Source organism: Mustelus asterias, chromosome 5, assembly GCF_964213995.1.
Source record: "Mustelus asterias chromosome 5, sMusAst1.hap1.1, whole genome shotgun sequence".
In the NCBI taxonomy this organism is placed as follows: domain Eukaryota; kingdom Metazoa; phylum Chordata; class Chondrichthyes; order Carcharhiniformes; family Triakidae; genus Mustelus; species Mustelus asterias.
In genome coordinates this window covers 29102918-29122787 of record NC_135805.1, presented here as the reverse complement: position 1 = coordinate 29122787, position 19870 = coordinate 29102918, and the positions used below count along the sequence as shown (strand labels likewise).

The following is a 19870-nucleotide window of genomic DNA, read 5'->3' as shown; positions in this document are numbered from 1 at the left end:
CAGCCTATTAGCCTGTAACACCTTCTCTTCCTCAAAAACATGGCCCCTCTCCTTGGTGAACACTGAAGAAAAGTATTCATTCATCACCTCTCCTATCTCTACTGACTCCATACACAAGATCCCACTACTGTCCTTGACCAGCCCTAACCTCACCCTGGTCATTCTTTTATTCCTCACATAAGAGTAAAAAGCCTTGGGGTTTTCCTTGATCCGACCCGCCAAGGACTTCTCATGCCCCCTCCAAGCTCTCCGAAGCCCCTTTTTCAGCTCATTCCTTGCTAACTTGTAATCCTCAATCGAGCCATCTGAACCTTGTTTCCTCATCCCTACATAAGCTTCCCTCTTCCTTTTTACAAGACATTCCACCTCTTGTGAACCATGGTTCCCTCATTCGGCCATTTCCTCCCTGCCTGACGGACATACCTATCAAGGACACACAGTATTTGTTCCTTGAACAAGTTTTGGATTTGATCAGTTGCATGAAATGAACAGCAGGTCCATCGTTGAGTACAAATCTTAGCCCAGCCAGCGTCAACTTCAATTCAGCGTACAGCCAGCACGTTCATACAGTGCAGAAGGAGGCCATTTGGCCCATTGAGCCTGCCCTGTCAACAATCCCAACTGGACCCTTTTCCCATAACCCCACGTATTTGTCCTGCTAATCTCCCTGACACTAAAGGTCAATTTAGCACGGCCAACCCACCTAACCCGCACATCTTTGGACTGTGGGAGGAAACCGGAGCACCCGGAGGAAACCCATGCAGACACTGGGAGAACGTGCAAACTCCACGCAGACAGTGCCCCGAGGCTGGAATTGAACCTGGGTCCCTGGCACTGTGAGGCAGCAATGCTAACCCACTGTGCCACCCCGTTGTCAGTCAAAGTGCTGAATCTTGTGTTTCTTTGGGAACAGAAATCTGGTGAAGCTTTCTTTTGTCACCTGACAGTTGAACGATGAGCTTTCAGATAGTGCTGTAGTGCTCTCAATTTAAGCTGAATCTTGGTGCTGAATCAGGAAGATTTCCGCCAACGCTCCCTCTCCCCCTGTTTTTATTTAAGGATTTCTAATGCAAATATTAGCAAGTAGCTGGTACTTTTGAACTGGTTTCTAATGTTTGGCCTTCCCTGAAGCATGCCAAATTAACATATTTTATAAAACGCATACTGCATTATTGGCAAGCTATAATGAATGTAAATAATACGTAAGTGTTGTCTTTGGTGAGTTCTTGCTTGTAAATCGCTTCTCGGCCTTTTGGCTAAGATCAAGTGTAGTATGGACGGTATGGATTGCCCGTCTGTGCTGTGCTTGGTTGGGGTCATTAGGTTGTATTATAAGCTTCATTTAAAAATGAAGCAATTTTAAAAACCGGCATCTCGGCCTTTTTTGGCTGAGATGCAAATGAGATCAGCCTTGGAGGAGGTGGGCTTGCGCCTGCTCCAATCAGCTTGTCTCATGTAGATCAAGCCCGAGACGGGGGCTGTAGAACCTGGTATGGCCACAGGGGATGCCGACTCTGTCAACGCCGGCATCTCCACATCTTGTCAGCTTGGATCAGGAATGTCTCAACTTGTTGAGACTTTGAATTGGATTTGATTTGATTGAATTGGAAAAGTACAAAAAAAGGCTCAGGAGATTTGCTAGTTTGCACTAACTGACCCACAGCACAGGTGTTTATCTGTTTGTTCTGTCAACTGACCCTTACTTTTAAATCATACTGAGTTTTCTATCCCCACCCCCCTGACCCGAGTCCCATCCTCCTGGTGACACCAGTTTTTTTAAATGCTTTTCCAATTCAATCAAATCAAATCAAATCCAATTCAGAGTCTCAACAAGTTGAGACATTTCAGATCCAGGCTGACAAGACAGGGCAAGCGACCAAACCACCCTGTCCTGGGCCTGATCTACATGAGCCAAGCTGATTGGAGAAGGGGGAGGTTCCTCCTCCAAGACTTGAGCTCATTTGCAGCTTAGCCAAAAGGCCGAGATGCCGCTTTAAAAAATCGCTTCATATGAAACATATGAAGCTTCAGTGTAACCTAATGACCTCAACCAAGTGCGGCCGACCATGGGCTGCCGACCATACTACACTTGATCTTAGCCAAAAGGCCGAGAAGTGATTTAAAAAAATTTTATTTCAAAAAAATATACTTTATTCACAAAAAAAAACTCTCCAATAAAACATTGCAAAATTACAGATCCAAAAGTCATAAACAGTGCAAGAAAAGAATCATTTTTACAGTACAATACAGTGCTTATTTACAAAAACATTACATTTCGTTACATTTCATTTCTTAAAACTATTTCCATGTGTCAGAGTTTACTGTGTGCCGTTATTTTTCAGGTTGGCACACAGTTACGCAGGTCGAGGGTATTCTGCAGTTACCGGGCCCTCGGTCTGCCTCGGTTGAGACGCTTTACATGGTGGCCTTTCCCCATTGTGCCTTGGCGGCGGCTGCCCCAAGCTTGAGCGCGTCCCTGAGCACGTAGTCCTGGACCTTGGAATGTGCCAGTCTGCAACACTCGGTTGAGGACAATTCTTTCAGCTGGAAGATCAGCAAGTTTCGGGCGGACCAAAGCGCGTCCTTCACCGAGTTGATGACCCTCCAGCAGCAGTTGATATTTGTCTCGGTGTGCGTCCCCGGAAACAGCCCGTAGAGCACAGAGTCCTGCGTCACCGAGCTGCTCGGGACGAACCGCGACAAGTACCACTGCATCTCACTCCAGACCTTCTTTGCAAAGGCACATTCCACAAGGAGGTGTGCGACCGTCTCATCAGCCCCGCAGCCGCTTCGAGGGCAGCGTGCAGTGAGGTTGAGACCTCGGGCGTGCATAAAAGATCTGACGGGGAGTGCCCTTCTCACCACCAGCCAAGCCAGGTCTTGGTGCTTGTTTGTGAGTTCTGGTGATGAGGCATTCTGCCAGATGACATTGACAGTCCGCTCAGGGAACCATCCGACAGGATCTGCCGTCTCCTTTTCTCTCAGGGCCTCAAGGACATTACGTGCTGACCACTGCTTGATAGCCATGTGGTCAAAGGTGTGTTTCCGGAAGAATTTCTCCACGAAGGACAGGTGCTGCGGTATGGTCCAACTACTTGGAGCGTTCCGCGGCAATGTGGCCAGACCCATCCTCCGCAACACTTGGGACAGGTAGAACCTCAAAAAATAGTGGCACTTGCTGCTAGTGTACCAAGGATCTACACACAGCTTGATGCAGCCACACACAAAGGTTTGTGCATCGCCTCCCTCCGGACACGATCCATCTTTGATCTCCAGATGAACTTGAAGATGGCCCGGGTCACTGCTGCTGCGCAGGACTTGGGGAGCGGCCACACCTGCGCCATGTACAGCAACACGGACAGAACCTCGCATCGGATCACAAGGTTCTTCCCAGTGATGGAGAGGGAGCGTTGCTCCCACAATCCCAATTTTTGTCTGGCTTTGGCGATGCGCTCCTCCCAGTTTTTGGCGCATGCCCCTGCCGCTCCAAACCATATCCCCAGCACCTTGAGGTAGTCTACCCTAATGGTGAAAGGGATAAAGGATGTGTCAGGCCAGTTCCCAAAGAACATGGCCTCACTCTTACCCTGGTTGACTTTGGCCCCCGAGGCCAGCTCGAACTGCTCACAGACTCGAAGAAGCCTGCGAACAGACGAGGGGTCCGAGCAGAAAACAGCCACATCATCCATGTAGAGGGAGGCTTTGACTTGCGTCCCTCCGCTGCCTGGGATTGTAACCCCTTTGATGCCTGGGTCGCTTCTGAGGGCCTCGGCAAAGGGTTCAATGCAACACACAAAAAGGACGGAGGAGAGAGGGCAGCCCTGTCTGACTCCAGACCTGATTTGAAACATATCTGATTCCCACCCATTGATTGAAACTGCGCTACTGATGTCTGTGTAGAGCAGTTGGATCCAATTGCAGATTCCCTCCCCAAAGCCCATTTTGGAGAGCACATCCATCATGTAGCTGTGCGATATTCTGTCAAATGCCTTTTCCTGGTCTAGACTGATGAGGCAGGTGTCCACCTGCCTGTCCTGCACGTAGGCGATCGTATCCCTGAGTAGCGCGAGGCTATCAGAGATCTTCCTGCCGGGTACAGCACAGGTTTGATCAGTATGGATCACTGACCCCAGAGCAGACTTGACCCGGTTGGCGATGACCTTGGCCAGAATCTTGTAATCCACATTCAATAGTGAAATAGGTTTCTAATTTCTTCCCTTTCCCCCTTCTGCTTGTAGATGAGGGTAATGATGCCTTTCCTCATGGATTCTGACCTCCTGGAAGTATACTCTCGTATACTTCCAGGAGGTCCGGGCCCGTCAAGTCCCACAACGCCGAGTAAAACTCAGCCGGTAAGCCGTCGCTGCCAGGAGTTTTACCCTTCTGAAGGGACTCGACTGCCTTTGTCAGCTCATCCAGAGCTACCGGTCTGTCCAGGCTCTCCCGCTCGCCGTCGTCCAAGACTTGCGTGATAGACGACAGGAAAGACTGGGAGGCCGTGCTGTCTGTTGGCTTCAGGTCATACAGTCCGGTATAGAAGGATTTGCAAATCCTCAGAATGTCAGACTGCGATGACCTTACAGAGCCATCTTCTTCCTTCAGGCTTGTGATCACAGAGGTTTCTCTGTGCACCTTCTGGAAGAAGAAGCGCGAGCACGTTTCGTCCTGCTCCACGGAGCGGACCCTGGACCGGAAGATAACCTTGGAGGCCTCCGAGGCAAAGAGCGAGGCTTGCTGGCTCTTCACCTCCCGGAGGTCCTCCTTGACATCAACCCCCATCAACTGCAGTTGGAGTAGCTCCTGCATGCTTTTCTGGAGTCGGGACATTTCCCCCCGTCTCTCCCTGGCCTTCTGAACCCCTTTTCGGGTAAAGAACCTCTTGATGTTGCCCTTGATGGTTTCCCACCAGAGCGATGGAGACTCAAAGAAGGGTTTCACGGTTCTCCAACCATGGTAAACCCTCTTGAGTTCCTCGAGGTTCTCTGGGGTCAACAGTTCTACATTAAGCTTCCAGGACCCCCTGCCCACTTTCTGGTTTTCCTCCAGCTGACATTCTGCCAGCAGGAGGCAGTGGTCAGAGAAGAACACCGGCTTGACGTCGGTGGACCTGACCGTGAGCGCGTGGGATGCAAACATGAAGTCGATCCTGGAGTGGACAGACCCGTCTGGCCGCGACCACGTGTATCTACGCTGCCCTCCGTCTGCTTGGTCGCTGAAGACGTCGAGTAGCTTGGCATCTTTGACTGTTTCCAGCAGGGCTCTGGACGTAGCGTCCAGTTTACTTTCGGCCCTGTTGGATCGGCCGGCCTTGTCAATGATACAGTTAAAATCCCCACCCAGTATGATTGGCCTGGAGGTGGTGAGTAGCAGTGGCAGCTGTTCAAAAAGTGCCAGCCGCTCGGTCTTGACGGCAGGGGCATACACATTAATCAGCCTGAGAGGGCAGTTTTTGTATGTGATGTCTGCTACGAGGAGGCGTCCTTCCACCACCTCCTTAACTTCGGAGACGGTGAAGTCGCCCCCCCCCACAGCAGAATGCCTAGGCCGGATGAACGGCAGTCGTTCCCACCTGACCAGATGGACGGTGCGTGGGACCACACACTCGACCAGCGCCTGTAGTTGCTGAGGTGGGGTATTCCACACTCCTGCAGGAACAGCAGGTCGGCCTTGACCTTGGCCAGGTAGGACAAGCTGGCTGCACATCTCAGACTATCTTTAACACTGCGAACATTTAAAGATGCAAACTTTAAAGACATTTTAATGTTTAAAAGGTTTGTCAGTTCTTACGTGTCCTTCAGTCAGCCTCCTCCAGGTGCTGCATTCCTGTGGCGCTGACGAAATTCTGCAGGGCTGAGGTAGCAGTCCGACCCTGCCTCAGGTCCCCGACCACGACTGGGTGACATGGTCGGTGTCGTGTAGCCCTCGGTTGGTGCCGGGCTTGCGGGCCGATCTCCGCCTTGGGCGTCGTCGGTGTCCTCGTTCCTGTTGTCCGGGGTTTGGGGGGCCTCGGCCGCACTGCTGCATCCGTCGGCTGGATGGTCCCCGGCTGCTTTGTGGTCGTTGGTCCGAGTCCGTTGTGGTTCCCGTGCCGCTTTTCTATGGAGCCGTTTGATACTTTGTCGGCTGCCCGTTTTGTTTTCCTCGTCTGAGGAGACGTCGCCACTGGAGACCCTAGCTGCGTAGGATTTCCTTTTCTGGGTGCTTTTCTTTTTCTTTACCACCTGCCAGGGGCCCTCGGGATCTCCGTTCTCCTGCTCCATGTCCTTTGCGCCCTCTGCTGGTGGTGGTGTGGATGTGTCATCATCCTGCTGCACTGGGGGGGTCCACCTTTGCTTCAGAAGCTTTCTCCGTGCCAGCTTCTTTTGCTGTGGACTTCTTGTTCCCTGAGGCAGCAGGAGCACTCGCCTTCCTCGCTCCGCCTCCGGTGATCTGGGCGTAAGTGACCTTCCGCTTGGGGCAGACTCTGTAAACATGGCCAGTCTCCCCACACAGGTTGCAACATTTGCTGTCTTTGCACTCATCGGTCGAGTGCCCCTCCTTCAGGCAGTTTCTGCATACGGTGACGCTGCAGCTTGCGGCAAAATGGCCGGTTTTGGCACAGTTGTGGCTGGCCCGTGTAGTACAGGAAGCCTCGATTCCCTCCGATGGCAAAATTGGAGGGCGGGTGCAGAAGGCCTCCCTTGGGGTCAGTCTTCAGGGTGACTCTCACCTGCCTTTTACAGGTCCATATTCCGTACTGGTCCATGACGTCCACGCTCTCTCCCTTCACCTCCACGTACCTGGAGAGGAACGTCAGCACATCAGCCGCAGGGACGTAGTGGTTATACATTTGGAATGTGATAACCTGGTTCCGCTGGGACGGCATGGTGAACAGGGGCTCCGCCGTCAGGATAGAGAGGGGCCCCTCTTTGCCTTTCTCCTTCACCACTGTCAGGAGCTTGACGCATCCTGACAGGCTTCTGAAGCTGACATCCACGTGCGGCGGCTTGCTGTACTCAGCCACACCGTAGATGTCTGCTGCTTGGAATCCGCAGCACTCGAACAATACCTTCTTCACGAGATAATCGCGGCCCACAGGCGAGCCTCCTCCCGAAGGCTTCACCCGGATGGTGTTGGGCTGCCTTTGGCCTGTAGCTTTCAGAGCAGCTGCAGCCATAGCTCGAAAACACTGAGTCTTACTGTACCGGCGTTAGGTCCAAGCCAGAGGCTTGAAACCAGCATAAAGATCCACCAGTAGCAGCAGAGCTCAAGTGTTGCAGACGGTCGTCTGCCGGTCGTCCGACGCCTGCTTCTTCAATCCACAATCCCCATCGAAACTCGATAGCTCCTTGCGAAATCCGAGCCCTTGGCTTTGATCATACACTTGATCTTAGCCAAAAGGCCGAGAAGCGATTACTGAAGTGACACTTGCCAAGCAGCCTGTTCACGGATGCTCAATTTGGGTTCCGCCAGGGTCACTCAGTTCCCAACCTCATTACAGTCTTGGTTCAAACATGGACAAAAGAGCTGAAACCTAGAGGTGAGGTGAGGTGACATCAAGGCAGCATTTGACCCAGTGTGGCATCAAGGAGCCCGAGCAAAACTGGGGTCAATGGGAATCAGGGGGAAAGCCCTCCACTGTTTGGAATCATACCTGTCACAAAGGAAGATGGTTGTGGTTGTTGGAGGTCAATCATCCCATCTCAGTTCCAGGACATCACTGCAGGAGTTCCTCAGGCTAGTGTCCTAGGCCCGACCATCTTCAGCTACTTCATCAATGACCTTCCTTCGTAAGATCAAAAGTAGGGGTGTTTGCTGATGACTGCACAATGTTCAGCACCATTCACAACTCCTCAGATACTGAAGCAGTCCATGTCCAAATACAGCAGGACCTGGACAATATCCAGGCTTGGGCTGACAAGTGGCAAATAACATTAAAACCACACAAGCGTTAGGCAATGATCACCGCCAGCAAGAGAGAGAATCTAACCTTCACTTCTTGACATTCAATGGCATTACAATCGCTGAATCCACCACTGCCAACATCCTGGGGATCACCATTGACCAGAAACTGAACTGGATGAACCATATAATTACCATGGCTATCGGAGCAGGTCTGAGGCTAGCAATCCTCTGGCAAATAACTCGCCTCATGACTCCCCAAAGCTTGTCCACCATCTACAAGGCACGTCAGGAGTGTGATGGAATACTCCTCACTTGCCTGGATGGGTGCAGCTCCAACAACACTCGAGAAGCTCAATGCCATCCAGGATGGAGCAGTCCATTGATTGGCACCACATCCACAAACCATCCACTCCCTTCACCACTGATGCTCAGTGGCAGCAGGAAGTCACCAAGATTCCTTAGACAGCACCTCCAAACCCACAACCACTACCATCTAGCAGGACAAGGGTGTGTTACATGGGAACACCACCACCTGCAAGTTCCCCTCCAAGTACCTCACCATCATAACTTGGAAATATATCGCTGTTCCTTCGCAGTTGCTGGGTCAAAATCCCAGAGCTCCCTCTAACAGCACTGTGGGTCTACCTACACCACATGGATTGCAGCGTTTCAAGAAGGCAGCTCACTCCACCACCTCAAGGGCAGTTGGGGAGGGGCAACAAAGGCTGGCCTCGCCAGTGATGCCAACATTTCAAGAATTAATTTTTTTTTAAAAAATCTCCTCTTCCCTTGACCCAAGCCCCACCCTCTTGGTGACAGCAGCTACTGAGTGCTGACAGGTCAGAGCACTGAGTGTCAGAAGGCCCGCAGCCTCATGACGTGCCCCAGTGCGGAGTCTGGATGGGGCTCTCTCAAGCTGTGCTTCCTCAGAGGTGCTGAGTGGCACTGTTTTCTCCGGCTCTCGAGTGAACTTTGTGAATAAAAGAACTTTGTGATCCCACACAGTGCAGCACAAAGTCATAGCTAGTTTGAAGATTTATTTGGGTTAGTGTAAGGAGTAGGGATACATGGCTTGATTTCAGTTGTTAACTCATAGAATCCCTACAGTGCAGGAGATCATTCAGCCCATCAAGCCTGCACCGACTCTGACAGCATCTTACCCAGGCCCACCTCCATCCACACCTCCAGTCCTATCCCCGTAACCCCACGTATTTACCCCACTAAACCCCCTAACCATGGAACACTAAGGGGCAATTTAGCATGGCCAATCCACCTAACCTGCCCATCTTTGAACTGTGGGAGGAAACTGGAGCACCCGGAGAAAACCCACGCAGACATGGGGAGAATGTGCAAACTCCACACAGTGACCCAAGCCGGGACCCTGGTGCTGTGAGGCAGCAGTGCTAACCATTGTGCCACCGTGCTGCCATCTTGCGATTTCGAAAGCAGGTTTAGATTTAGATTGAAATAATGACTATATTTGGCTATGATGCGCTTAATTAGTAGAATTTACTGGCAAATTCTGGAAGTACTTATCCAAATAGTTTGTGTTAACTGGTTGTGCGTTCATTACGAATCAGCATGAATGAAGTGCCAATTGTGTAAGGATTCAGATAGATGAAGTCTTGTTGGTATGTTACCTGGCTCTTCTGCTCCATTACTGACCATCTAGGAGCTATACACATGGCAAGTAACAGGTCTGTGTTCTGTATTGGACAGTGAATGTGTGCATGATGCCAACAAAGATTCATCATGTGATGTAATCATGTAATGTAATCACTACAGTGCAGTAGAAGGCCATTCAGCCCATCGAGCCTGCACCGACGACAATCCCACCCAGGTCCTATCCCCATAACCCCATGCATTTACCCTATCTAGTTCCCCTGACATTAAGGGGCAATTAAGCATGGCCAATCCACCTAACGCGCACATCTTGGTCTGTGGGAGGAAATCGGAGCACCCGGAGGAAACCCACGCAGACATGGGGAGAACATGCAGACTCTACACGGTCAACCAAGCCAGGAACCGAACCCGAGTCCCTGGCGCTGTGATGCAGCAGTGCCACGGGCACATGTCACATATTACTTGCCCTGCCTGTGGAACTTGCTCCCTCCTTGTTGCTGTCTGCTTGTGCAGAGAAGAGAAGATAGAGGATTTGCATTATTTATTCAGGCAGTGTTGGAGAGGACACAAGGCGGTGAGCACGCTCTGGGGTCAGTGGTTGGGGCTGACTCGGACAGACATCTGAAGCCAAGACGCTATCTTACAGCCTTGAGAATCGTTTCTATTCAGGGATTTGCGGATTTGTTAAATTGAGGTGAATTATCTGAATCTCCTGTGGATGATGTTGTCGTGTTGGCTGCTTCACTCTGCCATGTGACAGGAGGCACTGCCTTTCTAAAACAAAATCTCACTTTATTAAGGAACCGTTAAAAATGATGTCACTGAGGCAGTTGCTTCCGAGATTAGCACATCCTGTTAGTAAAATGATTTAGTAAGAGTTTTAACAACAGGTTAAAGTCCAACAGGTTTATTTGGTAGCAAATGCCATTAGCTTTCGGAGAGCTGCTCCTTCGTCAGATGGAGTGGAAATCTGCTCTCAAACAGGGCACAGAGACACAAAATCAAGTTACAGAATACTGATTAGAATGCGAATCTCTACAACCAACCAGGTCTTAAAGATACAGACAATGTGAGTGGAGGGAGCATTAAGCACAGGTTAAAGAGATGTGTATTGTCTCCAGACAGGACAGCCAGCAAGTCCAGGAGACAAGCTGTGGGGGTTACTGATAGTGTGACATAAAGCCAACATGAAGGCCGTTGGAAGGGTCCTGTAACCCCGCCAACAGCTGCAAATCGTGCCGGACACCATCACCGACACTAATCTGAACGTTGATGCCTGTGGAAGACACCTTAAACCCCGCCAACCGCTGCAAACCTAGCCAGCCCCGCCTGACACTGTCACCGACACTAATCTGAACGTTGATGCCCGTGGAAGACTTCTGCAACCCCACCAACTGCTGGCCTTTATGACACACGACAGCGCTGAGCAGAAACTGATAGCCAAGTTCCACACACATGAGGACGGCCTAAACCGGGATGTTGGCTTTATGTCACACTATCAGTCACCCCCACAGCTTGCCTTCTGGACTTGCTGGCTGTCCTGTCTGGAGACAATACACATCGCTTTAACCTGTGCTTAATGTTCCCTCCACTCACATTGTCTGTATCTTTAAGACCTGGTTGGTTGTAGAGATTCGCATTCTAATCAGTATTCTGTACCTCGATTTTGTGTCTCTGTGCCCTGTTTGAGAGCAGATTTCCACTCCATCTGACGAAGGAGCAGCGCTCCGAAAGCTAATGGCATTTGCTACCAAATAAACCTGTTGGACTTTAATCTGGTGTTGTTAAAACCCTTACTGTGTTTACCCCAGTCCAACGCCGGCATCTCCGCATAGTGAAATGATTGACAGAAGCAGAATATTTGAACATTGCTCTTGTTGTGGTTTAGGGTTATGGAATAACAGATGGATTTTAATTTTGACTAATGCAGAGTGATGTTTGTTAGGTCAAGGCGCATGTCAAGGTGAAGATGATGGCTAGGAAAATAGGGAAGGATCTGGTGTGATTTGTGACTGCAATGTGAAACTTATCAAGTCTCGTTGAGTACCAGAGTGGATTCTTTGATTAGAATTCAATCTAATTTAATGCAATCTTGGAGACATGTAGAGTTGGGACTGTTGGGACTATCGAGCTTCCTGAAGGACATTAGTACATTCTAAAAATGTTCAGAGAACAAATAATGAGGATGATTCAGGTAAAACTGGGCAAGTGCTCACTTAATGAACAAAAACTGTAATCCCCCCTGCACCACCACCACCACCACGGGATAGCGCCGATGTGCAACAGACTCACAAAAAAGTAAATTAGTTAACACTTTCCCACAAGGTGCTCCACAAAGCTGTGTCCTCAACCCCCTACTATACTCCTTATACACCCATGACTGTGTGGCCAAATTCCCCTCCAACTCAATTTTCAAGTTTGCTGATGACACCACTGTAGTGGGTCAGATCTCAAACAATGATGAGACAGAGTGCAGGAAAGAGATAGAGAATCTGGTGAACTGGTGCAATGACAATAATCTCTCCCTCAATGTTAACAAAACGAAGGAGATAGTCATCAACTTAAGGAAGTGCAGTGGAGGACATACCCCTGTCTACAGCAATGGGGACAAAGTAGAAATAGTAGAGAGCTTCGGATTTTAGGTGTCCAGATCACCAACAACTTGTCCTGGTCCCCCCCCATGCCTACAGTTAAGAAAGCTCACCGACGCCTCTACTTTCTCAGGAGACCAAGGAAATTTGGCATGTCCACTACGACTGTCATCAACTTATACAGATGCACCATAGAAAACATTCTTTCTGGATGTATCTTTGGCATAGCTCCTGCTCTGTCCAAGATCGCAAGAATGAAGCCCAGTCCATCACTCAAACCAGCCTCCTACCCATTGACGCTGTCTACACTTCCAGCTGCCTTGGAAAAGCAGCCAGCATAATCCAGAACCCCTCGCACCCCGGACATACTCTCTTCCACCTTCTTCCGCCAGGTAAAAGATACAAAAGTCTGAGGTCATGTAGACTCAAGAACAGCTTCTTCCCTGCTGCCATCAGACTTTTGAATGGACCTACCTCACATTAAGTTGATCTTTCTCTACACCCTAGCTATGACTGTAACACATTCTGCACTCTCTCCTTCTCTACGTATGGTATGCTTTGTCTGTATAGCGTGCAAGAAACAATACTTTTCACATTATGCTAATACATATGACAATAATAAATCAAATCAAAAAGCTTTCGTATCCGATTTGGATGAGTACTTGGTTGGGAATGGAATTGGAAATGACAAGAAAACAGGGACAGAGTGAGAGAATGCAATGCAACACGTAGCCCACTGGAGCTTTGAGTGGGTCCATGGAAGGCAGCAGGCCAGGATTATTTTGGGATGGATACTATTCTCAGTGGGAAGATGATGAGGGGGGAGAGGTTATGATGAGAGAACCCAGGTGACCATATCTTTACTGAGGTTCTTTCAGGCTGCAGAGAAATACAAATGTAGAATTACACTGAGACTATTTGCATACTAATCCATAGCTTTGCAAGTTAAATTTCAGAGTCGATTTCAGACATGGGGTGCTGATGTGGTTTTTGGAACTCTCTTGATGTGGGAGAATCATATTGTGCAGGGCCAGTGGTTAGGCCCTGTTATATTGGCAGCCGCACGGACATTATGTGAAATCTGCTCCATTCCCTCCATAGCAGAAGGACAAAGGTCATTTGTTGCAGCTAAATGAGCAGGAATTAAGTTGCGTGAGCTATGTTGATACAGGCTCTGGTGCTCGCTGCTGCCTGACTTCAGAGTGAAGTGAGCCGGCCTGCTGGAGGCTTGCTTTGCGATTTTGAGCTTAATCCGATTAAACCCTGCTAATTCTCATTTGGATAAGTTCCAATCGTGCTTTTAATCGGAATAAAAGCCATTTCCCTGATGAAGTGGCGCTGAAAGTGTTGGTGTTTGCATGCCTTTGCTCCGTTGTGATGGGTCCATTAGTGAGAGGCAGTATCGACATCATGTGCACTTCCGTAGGGCTGGGGAAAGGAGTTGAGGGTGGCTGTAAATAACAACAACCATTAACTCCTCTCAATTCGGCTTGGTGAGAGCATTCTCAGTCAAAAAGGTCTTGATGGGTTCAAGCACACTTCAGACCCTGAGCTCCCGTTCCAGGTTGAAACTCCAGTGCGTTACTGAGGGAGTGCTTCCTTGTTGTCGGTGCTGCCTTTCAAAGATCCCCCTGCACCATCTGAAGGGGAGGAGTAGAGGAATTTTCCTGGTCTCTCATTCCTCAGCCAGCAAACTGGCTGCTGTGTTTGTCAGTAACAACAGTGTTAGTGCTTCAAATCGGAATCATAGAATCCTACAGTACAGAAGGAGGCCATTCAGTCCATCGAGCCTGCACCAACCACAATCCCACCTAGGCCCTATCCCCGTAACCCCGAGCATTTGCCCTAGCTAGTCCCCCGAAACGAAGGGTCAATTTAGCATGGTCAATCCATAAATAGTGATGTCTTGAGTGTACATATGACAGAGGAGGTGGTGCTGGAAGTCTTAAAGCACATCAAGGTAGATCAATCCCCGTGACCTGATGAAGTGTATCCCAGGACACTGGGAGGCTAGGGAGGAAATTGCGGGTCCCCTGGCAGAGATATTTGAATCATCAGATGGAGTTTAATTTGGATAAATGCGAGGTGACGCATTTTGGTAGATTGAACCAGGGCAGGACTTACTCAGTTAATGGCAAGGTGTTGGAGAGAGTTACAGAACAAAGAGATCTATGGGTACAGATTCATAGTTCCTTGCAAGTGGAGTTGCAGGTGGACAGAGTGGTGAAGAATACATTCAGTATGCTTGGTTTCCTTGGTCAGAACATTGAATACAGGAGTTGGGACGTCTTGTTGAAGTTGTACAAGACATTGGTAAGGCCACACTTGGAATACTGTGTACAGTTCTAGTCATCCTATTATAGAAAGGATATTATTAAACGAGAAAGAATATTATTAAACTAGAAAGAGTGCAGGAAAGTCTTACTAGGATGCTACCGGGACTTGATGGTTTGAGTTATAAGGAGAGGCTGGATAGATTGGGACTTTTTTCTCTGGAGCGTAGGAGACTGAGGGGTGATCTTATAGAGGTCTATAAAATAATGAGGGGCACAGACCAGCTAGATAGTCAATATCTTTTCCCAAAGGTAGGGGAGTCTAAAACTAGAGGGCATGGGTTTAAGGTGGGAGGGCAGAGATACAAAAGGGTCTCGAGGGGCAATTTTTTCACACAGAGGGTGGTGAGTGTCTGGAACGAGTTGCCAGAGGCAGTAGTAGAGGCAGGTACAATTTTATCTTCTTAGAAGCATTTAGACAGTTACATGGGTAGGATGGGTATAGAGGGATATGGGACAAACGCGGGCAATTGGGACTAACTTCGTGGTTAAAAACAAATGGGCGGCATGGACAAGTTGGGCCGAAGGGCCTGTTTCCATACTGTAAACCCATCATAACTGTATGACTCTATAATCCACCTAACCCACACATCTTTGGACTGTGGGAGGAAACCGGAGCATCCGGAAGAAACCACACAGACACGGAGAGAACGTGCAAACTCCACACAGACAGTGACCCAAGCCGGGAATTGAACCCGGGTCCCTGGTGCTGTGAGGCAGCAACGCTAACCACTGTGCCACCCGAGGGCACTTGGGGGTGTGAAAGGTGCATATAAATGCATGTTTTCCGTTTGAGTATTCATTATCTTTATCATCCTTTGTTTCTTCCAGAACATTTTTGTTGATTAAATTGAGAGATTTTTCATTTTAAACATTTTATTTATTTTGGGCCCGAGACATTGATTTATTTTCAGTTGATTTTGTGTGATTCCCTTTTTAAAGTAAACTCGGGCGATCACAGTCCCCTCACCAGAGAAACACCAAGCATCACAATCAGTAACAGTCGGAATTTTCCTGTCCCGCCTGATTATTGTCCCTTACACCAGCTGTTCCCAACCTTTTCACAACACGACACACTTCAATGAGAGTAACAATTCCACGGCGCACCCACTTTTTTCAGCTGATTCGATTGCTCATTAACACCACATTTACTATGCTTATAGTCAACAGCTGCACAAGCTTGAAGGGTGGCAGAGGGCGGGCAAGTGGGGACTGGGAGGAGAACAGCTGCTTGGCCTGGGAACCCAGCCTCGGATACTCTGGCACTGACTGGGAGGAGGGACAGCAGCCCCCTGGTCTGGGAGCCCAGCCTCGGATTCCCTGTGGGACTGACTGGGAGGTACATCAAATAAAAACAGAAGAATGACCCAGATTTGCTCCAAACTTCCAAGTGATTAAAGCCATTGATCCCAGTGTGGTGAAGCGACGCAACTCACACACACAGCACGGTGGCACAGTGGTTAGCACTGCTGCCTCACAGCGCCAGGGACCCAGGTTCAATTCCCAGCTTGGGTGACTGTCTGTGCGGAGTCTGCACGCACTCCCCGTTTCTGCGTGGGTTTCCTCCGGATGCTCCGGTTTCCTCCCACAGTCCGAAAGATGCGCTGGTTAGGTGCATTGGCCATGCTAAATTCTCCCTCAGTATTACCTGAACAGGCGCCGGAGTGTGGTGCCTAGGGGATTTTCACAGTAACTTCATTGCAATGGAAGACTACTTGTGACTAAAAAAAAACACGTACAAGAAAAGTTACGGGGAGCCTTTTCACTGGTGAAATAGCCTTGTCTTGGCCCCAACCTCGTCCCCAGCCTCTATGCTTATTGACCTATTGTTCTGGACCCCCGCCACCCCCGCCCACCACCTCCATGCAGCCAAAAGGTGACTCTAAAAAGAAAATGCAAAATAAGTGACTATTCCAGTACTTCACTGCCAAAGAAACTTCAGCCCCTCTCTCAGGCTGCCTCAGTTATCCTGACTTCCTGAGTATGCTCCTCTCATGATCATTGCTCAGCCCCTGGTCATTTTCCCAGTTGGAGTTTTCTCAGGTTAACAGGTTCTCCCAAGAAGGATCCACACTCCCTTCCCATCCCTTCTCTAAGAAACCAAACTCCCAGAAAGAAATCTTTCCATTCCTTGTCGCAATCCTACTTTTTAAAAAGAAAAGCCCATTGCAAAACTAAACTAAAACGAATTAGTGGATCACTGGGAAGTCTTCAAGAGAGGATGGCACCTGTACAAGAAGGACGGATTGCACCTAAACTGGAGGGGTACGAATATCCTAGCTGGGAGTTTTGCTCGTGTGGTTCAAACTAATGTGGCAGGGGGGTGGGGATCAGAACAATAGGTCAATAAGCATAGAGGCTGGGGACGAGGTTGGGCCAAGACAAGGCTATCTAAGAGGAAGAGCATTCTGGGGGAGGATGACCTCAGTGGGCCTGGAGGTCTGGAGTGCATCTGCTTCAATGCAAGGAGCATCACAGGCAAGACAGACGAGCTCAGAGCCTTAATGCTTGCGCGGAACGTGGATGTGGTTGCAGTGATGGAGACTTGGTTAAAAGAAGGACAGGACTGGCAGCTGAATATTCCGGGGTATAAGTGTTTTAGGCGAGCCAGAGGAGGGGCGAGGAGAGGTGGGGGAGTAGCAATGCTGGTTAGGGAGCATATTACAGCGGTACAGAGGGTGGGCAATATGGAAGGGTCAGGTAACGAGTCACTGTGGGTGGAGCTCAGAAACAGGAAGGGCGCAGTCACTATGCTGGGGGTATACTACAAGCCTCCCAACAGCCCACGGGAAGTTGAGGAACAGATATGCAAGGAGATTCTGGACAGGTGCAGAAAAAATAGGGTTGTTGTAGTGGGAGATTTTAATTTCCCTCACATGGACTGGAAATCGTTTAGGGCTAGGGGCCTGGATAGGGAAGAATTTATAAAATGTGTACAGGAAGGTTCTTTGGAACAATATGTTGACAGTCCAACTAGAGAGTATACTGGACCTCGTACTGGGGAATGAGCCCGGTCAGGTCATCAAAGTTGCAGTAGGGGAACATGTGGCAAATAGTGATGACAATTCTGTAAACTTTAGGATAGTAATGGAAAAAGATGAGTGTTGTCCTATGGATAAGGTGCTGAATTGGGGGAAGGCTAACTACAGCCGGATTAGGCAGGATTTGGTGGCTGTTGATTGGGAGAGGCTGTTTGAGGGTAAATCCACATCTGGCATGTGGGAGTCTTTTAAGGAGCAGTTGATAGGACTGCAGGACAGGCATGTGCCTGTAAAGAGGAAGGATAGGAAAGGTAGGATTCAAGAGCCGTGGATAGCCAGTGAAATTGTGGGTCTAATCAAAAAGAAAAAAGAGGCATACATGAGGTCCAGGCAGCTAAAAACAGATGGAGCACTAGAGGAATACAGAGAAAGTAGAAAAGAACTCAAACAGGGACTTAGAAAGGCAAAAAGGGGTCACTAAATGTCCTTGGCAGACAGGATTAAGGAGAATCCTAAGGCATTTTATACATACGTTAGGAACAAGAGGGTTGTTAGGGAAAAAAATCGGACCTCTCAGGGACAAAGGAGGGGAATTATGCTTAGAACCAAAGGAAGTAGGTGAAATCCTAAATGAATACTTTGCATCAGTATTCACAAAGGAGAGGGACATGTTGACTGGTATTGTCTCAGAGAGATGTGTTGACCCGTTAGAAAAAATCTCAATTGCAAGGGAGGAAGTGTTGAGGTTTTTTAGGAAACATTAAGATAGACAAATCCCCAGGGCCAGATGGCATCTATCCTAGACTCCTCAGGGAGGCGAGAGATGCAATTGCTGGGCCTCTAACAGAAATCTTTGTCTCTTCACTGGACACAGGTGAGGTCCCAGAGGATTGGAGGATAGCAAATGTGGTCCCGTTATTTAAGAAGGGTAGCAAGGATAACCCGGGCAATTATAGGCCGGTGAGCTTGACGTCCATGGTAGGGAAGTTGTTGGAGAAGATTCTTAGAGGTAGGATATATGCGCATTTAGAACTGAATAATCTCATTAGCGATTGACAGCATGGTTTTGTATGAGGGAGGTCATGCCTCACAAATTTGGTTGAGTTTTTTGAGGAGGTGACAAAAACGATTGACGAGGGAAGGGCCGTGGATGTCGTCTATATGGATTTTAGTAAAGCGTTTGACAAGGTCCCTCATGGCAGGCTGGTGCAAAAGGTTAAATCTCACGGGATAAAAGGTGAGCTAGCTAGATGGGTGGAGAATTGGCTTAGCCATAGAAGACAGAGGGTAGCAGTGGAGGGGTCTTTTTCTGGTTGGAGGTCTGTGACTAGTGGTGTTCCGCAGGGCTCTGTACTGGGACCTCTGCTGTTTGTGATATATATAAATGATTTGGAGGAAGATATAACTGGTGTGATCAGTAAGTTTGCGGACGACACGAGGATTGCTGGAGTTGAGGATAGTGATGAACATTGTCAGAGAATACAGCAGGATATAGATAGGCTGGAACATTGGGCAGAGAAATGGCAGATGGAATTTAATCCAGATAAATGCGAAGTGATGCATTTTGGTAGATCTAATGTAAGGGGGAGCTATACAATAAATGGCAGAACCATCAGGAGTATAGACACACACAGGGACCTGGGTGTACAAGTCCACAGATCCTTAAAGGTGGCAGCACAGGTGGAGAGGGGGTGAAGAAGGCATATGGCATGCTTGCCTTTATTGGACAGGGCATAGAATATAAAAGTTGGCATATGATGTTGCAGCTGTATAGAATGATGGTTAGGCCACATTTGGAATACTGCGTCCAGTTCTGGTCGCCACACTACCAGAAGGACGTGGAGGCTTTGGAGAGAGTACAGAGAAGGTTTACCAGGATGTTGCCTGGTATGGAGGGGAGATTGGGTAAACTGGGGTTGTTCTCCCTGGAAAGACGGAGGATGAGGGGCGACCTAATAGAGGTGTATAAAATTATGAAGGGCATAGAGCATAGAACATTACAGCGCAGTACAGGCCCTCGATGTTGCGCCGACCAGTGAAACCAATCTAAAGCCCATCTAACCTACACTATTCCAATATCATCCATATGTTTATCCAATAACCATTTGAATGCTCTTAATGTTGACGAGTCCACTACTGCTGCAGGCAGGGCATTCCACGCCCTTACTACTCTCTGAGTAAAGAACCTACCTCTAACATCTGTCCTATATCTATCACATAGATAGGGTGAACAGTGGGAAGCTTTTTCCCAGGTCGGAGGTGACGAACACAAGGGTTCACGGGTTCAAGGTGAGGGGGGCAAAGTTCAACACAGACATCAGGGGGACGTATTTTACACAGAGGGTAGTGGGGGCCTGGAATGCACTGCCAAGCAAGGTGATTGAGGCGGACACACTGGGATCATTTAAGACTTACCTAGATAGCCACATGAACAGACTGGGAATAGAGGGATACAAAA

The 19870-nt window shown here is 48.9% G+C and overlaps 2 pseudogenes; one reads left to right on the top strand and one right to left on the bottom strand.

The window, feature by feature from the left end:
* Positions 1-1236: 1236 nt before the first annotated feature.
* LOC144494531 (U2 spliceosomal RNA) lies at positions 1237-1406 on the top strand (annotated as a pseudogene).
* Positions 1407-1913: 507 nt separating this feature from the next.
* LOC144494543 (U2 spliceosomal RNA) lies at positions 1914-2119 on the bottom strand (annotated as a pseudogene).
* Between the last annotated feature and the right edge of the window lie 17751 nt (positions 2120-19870).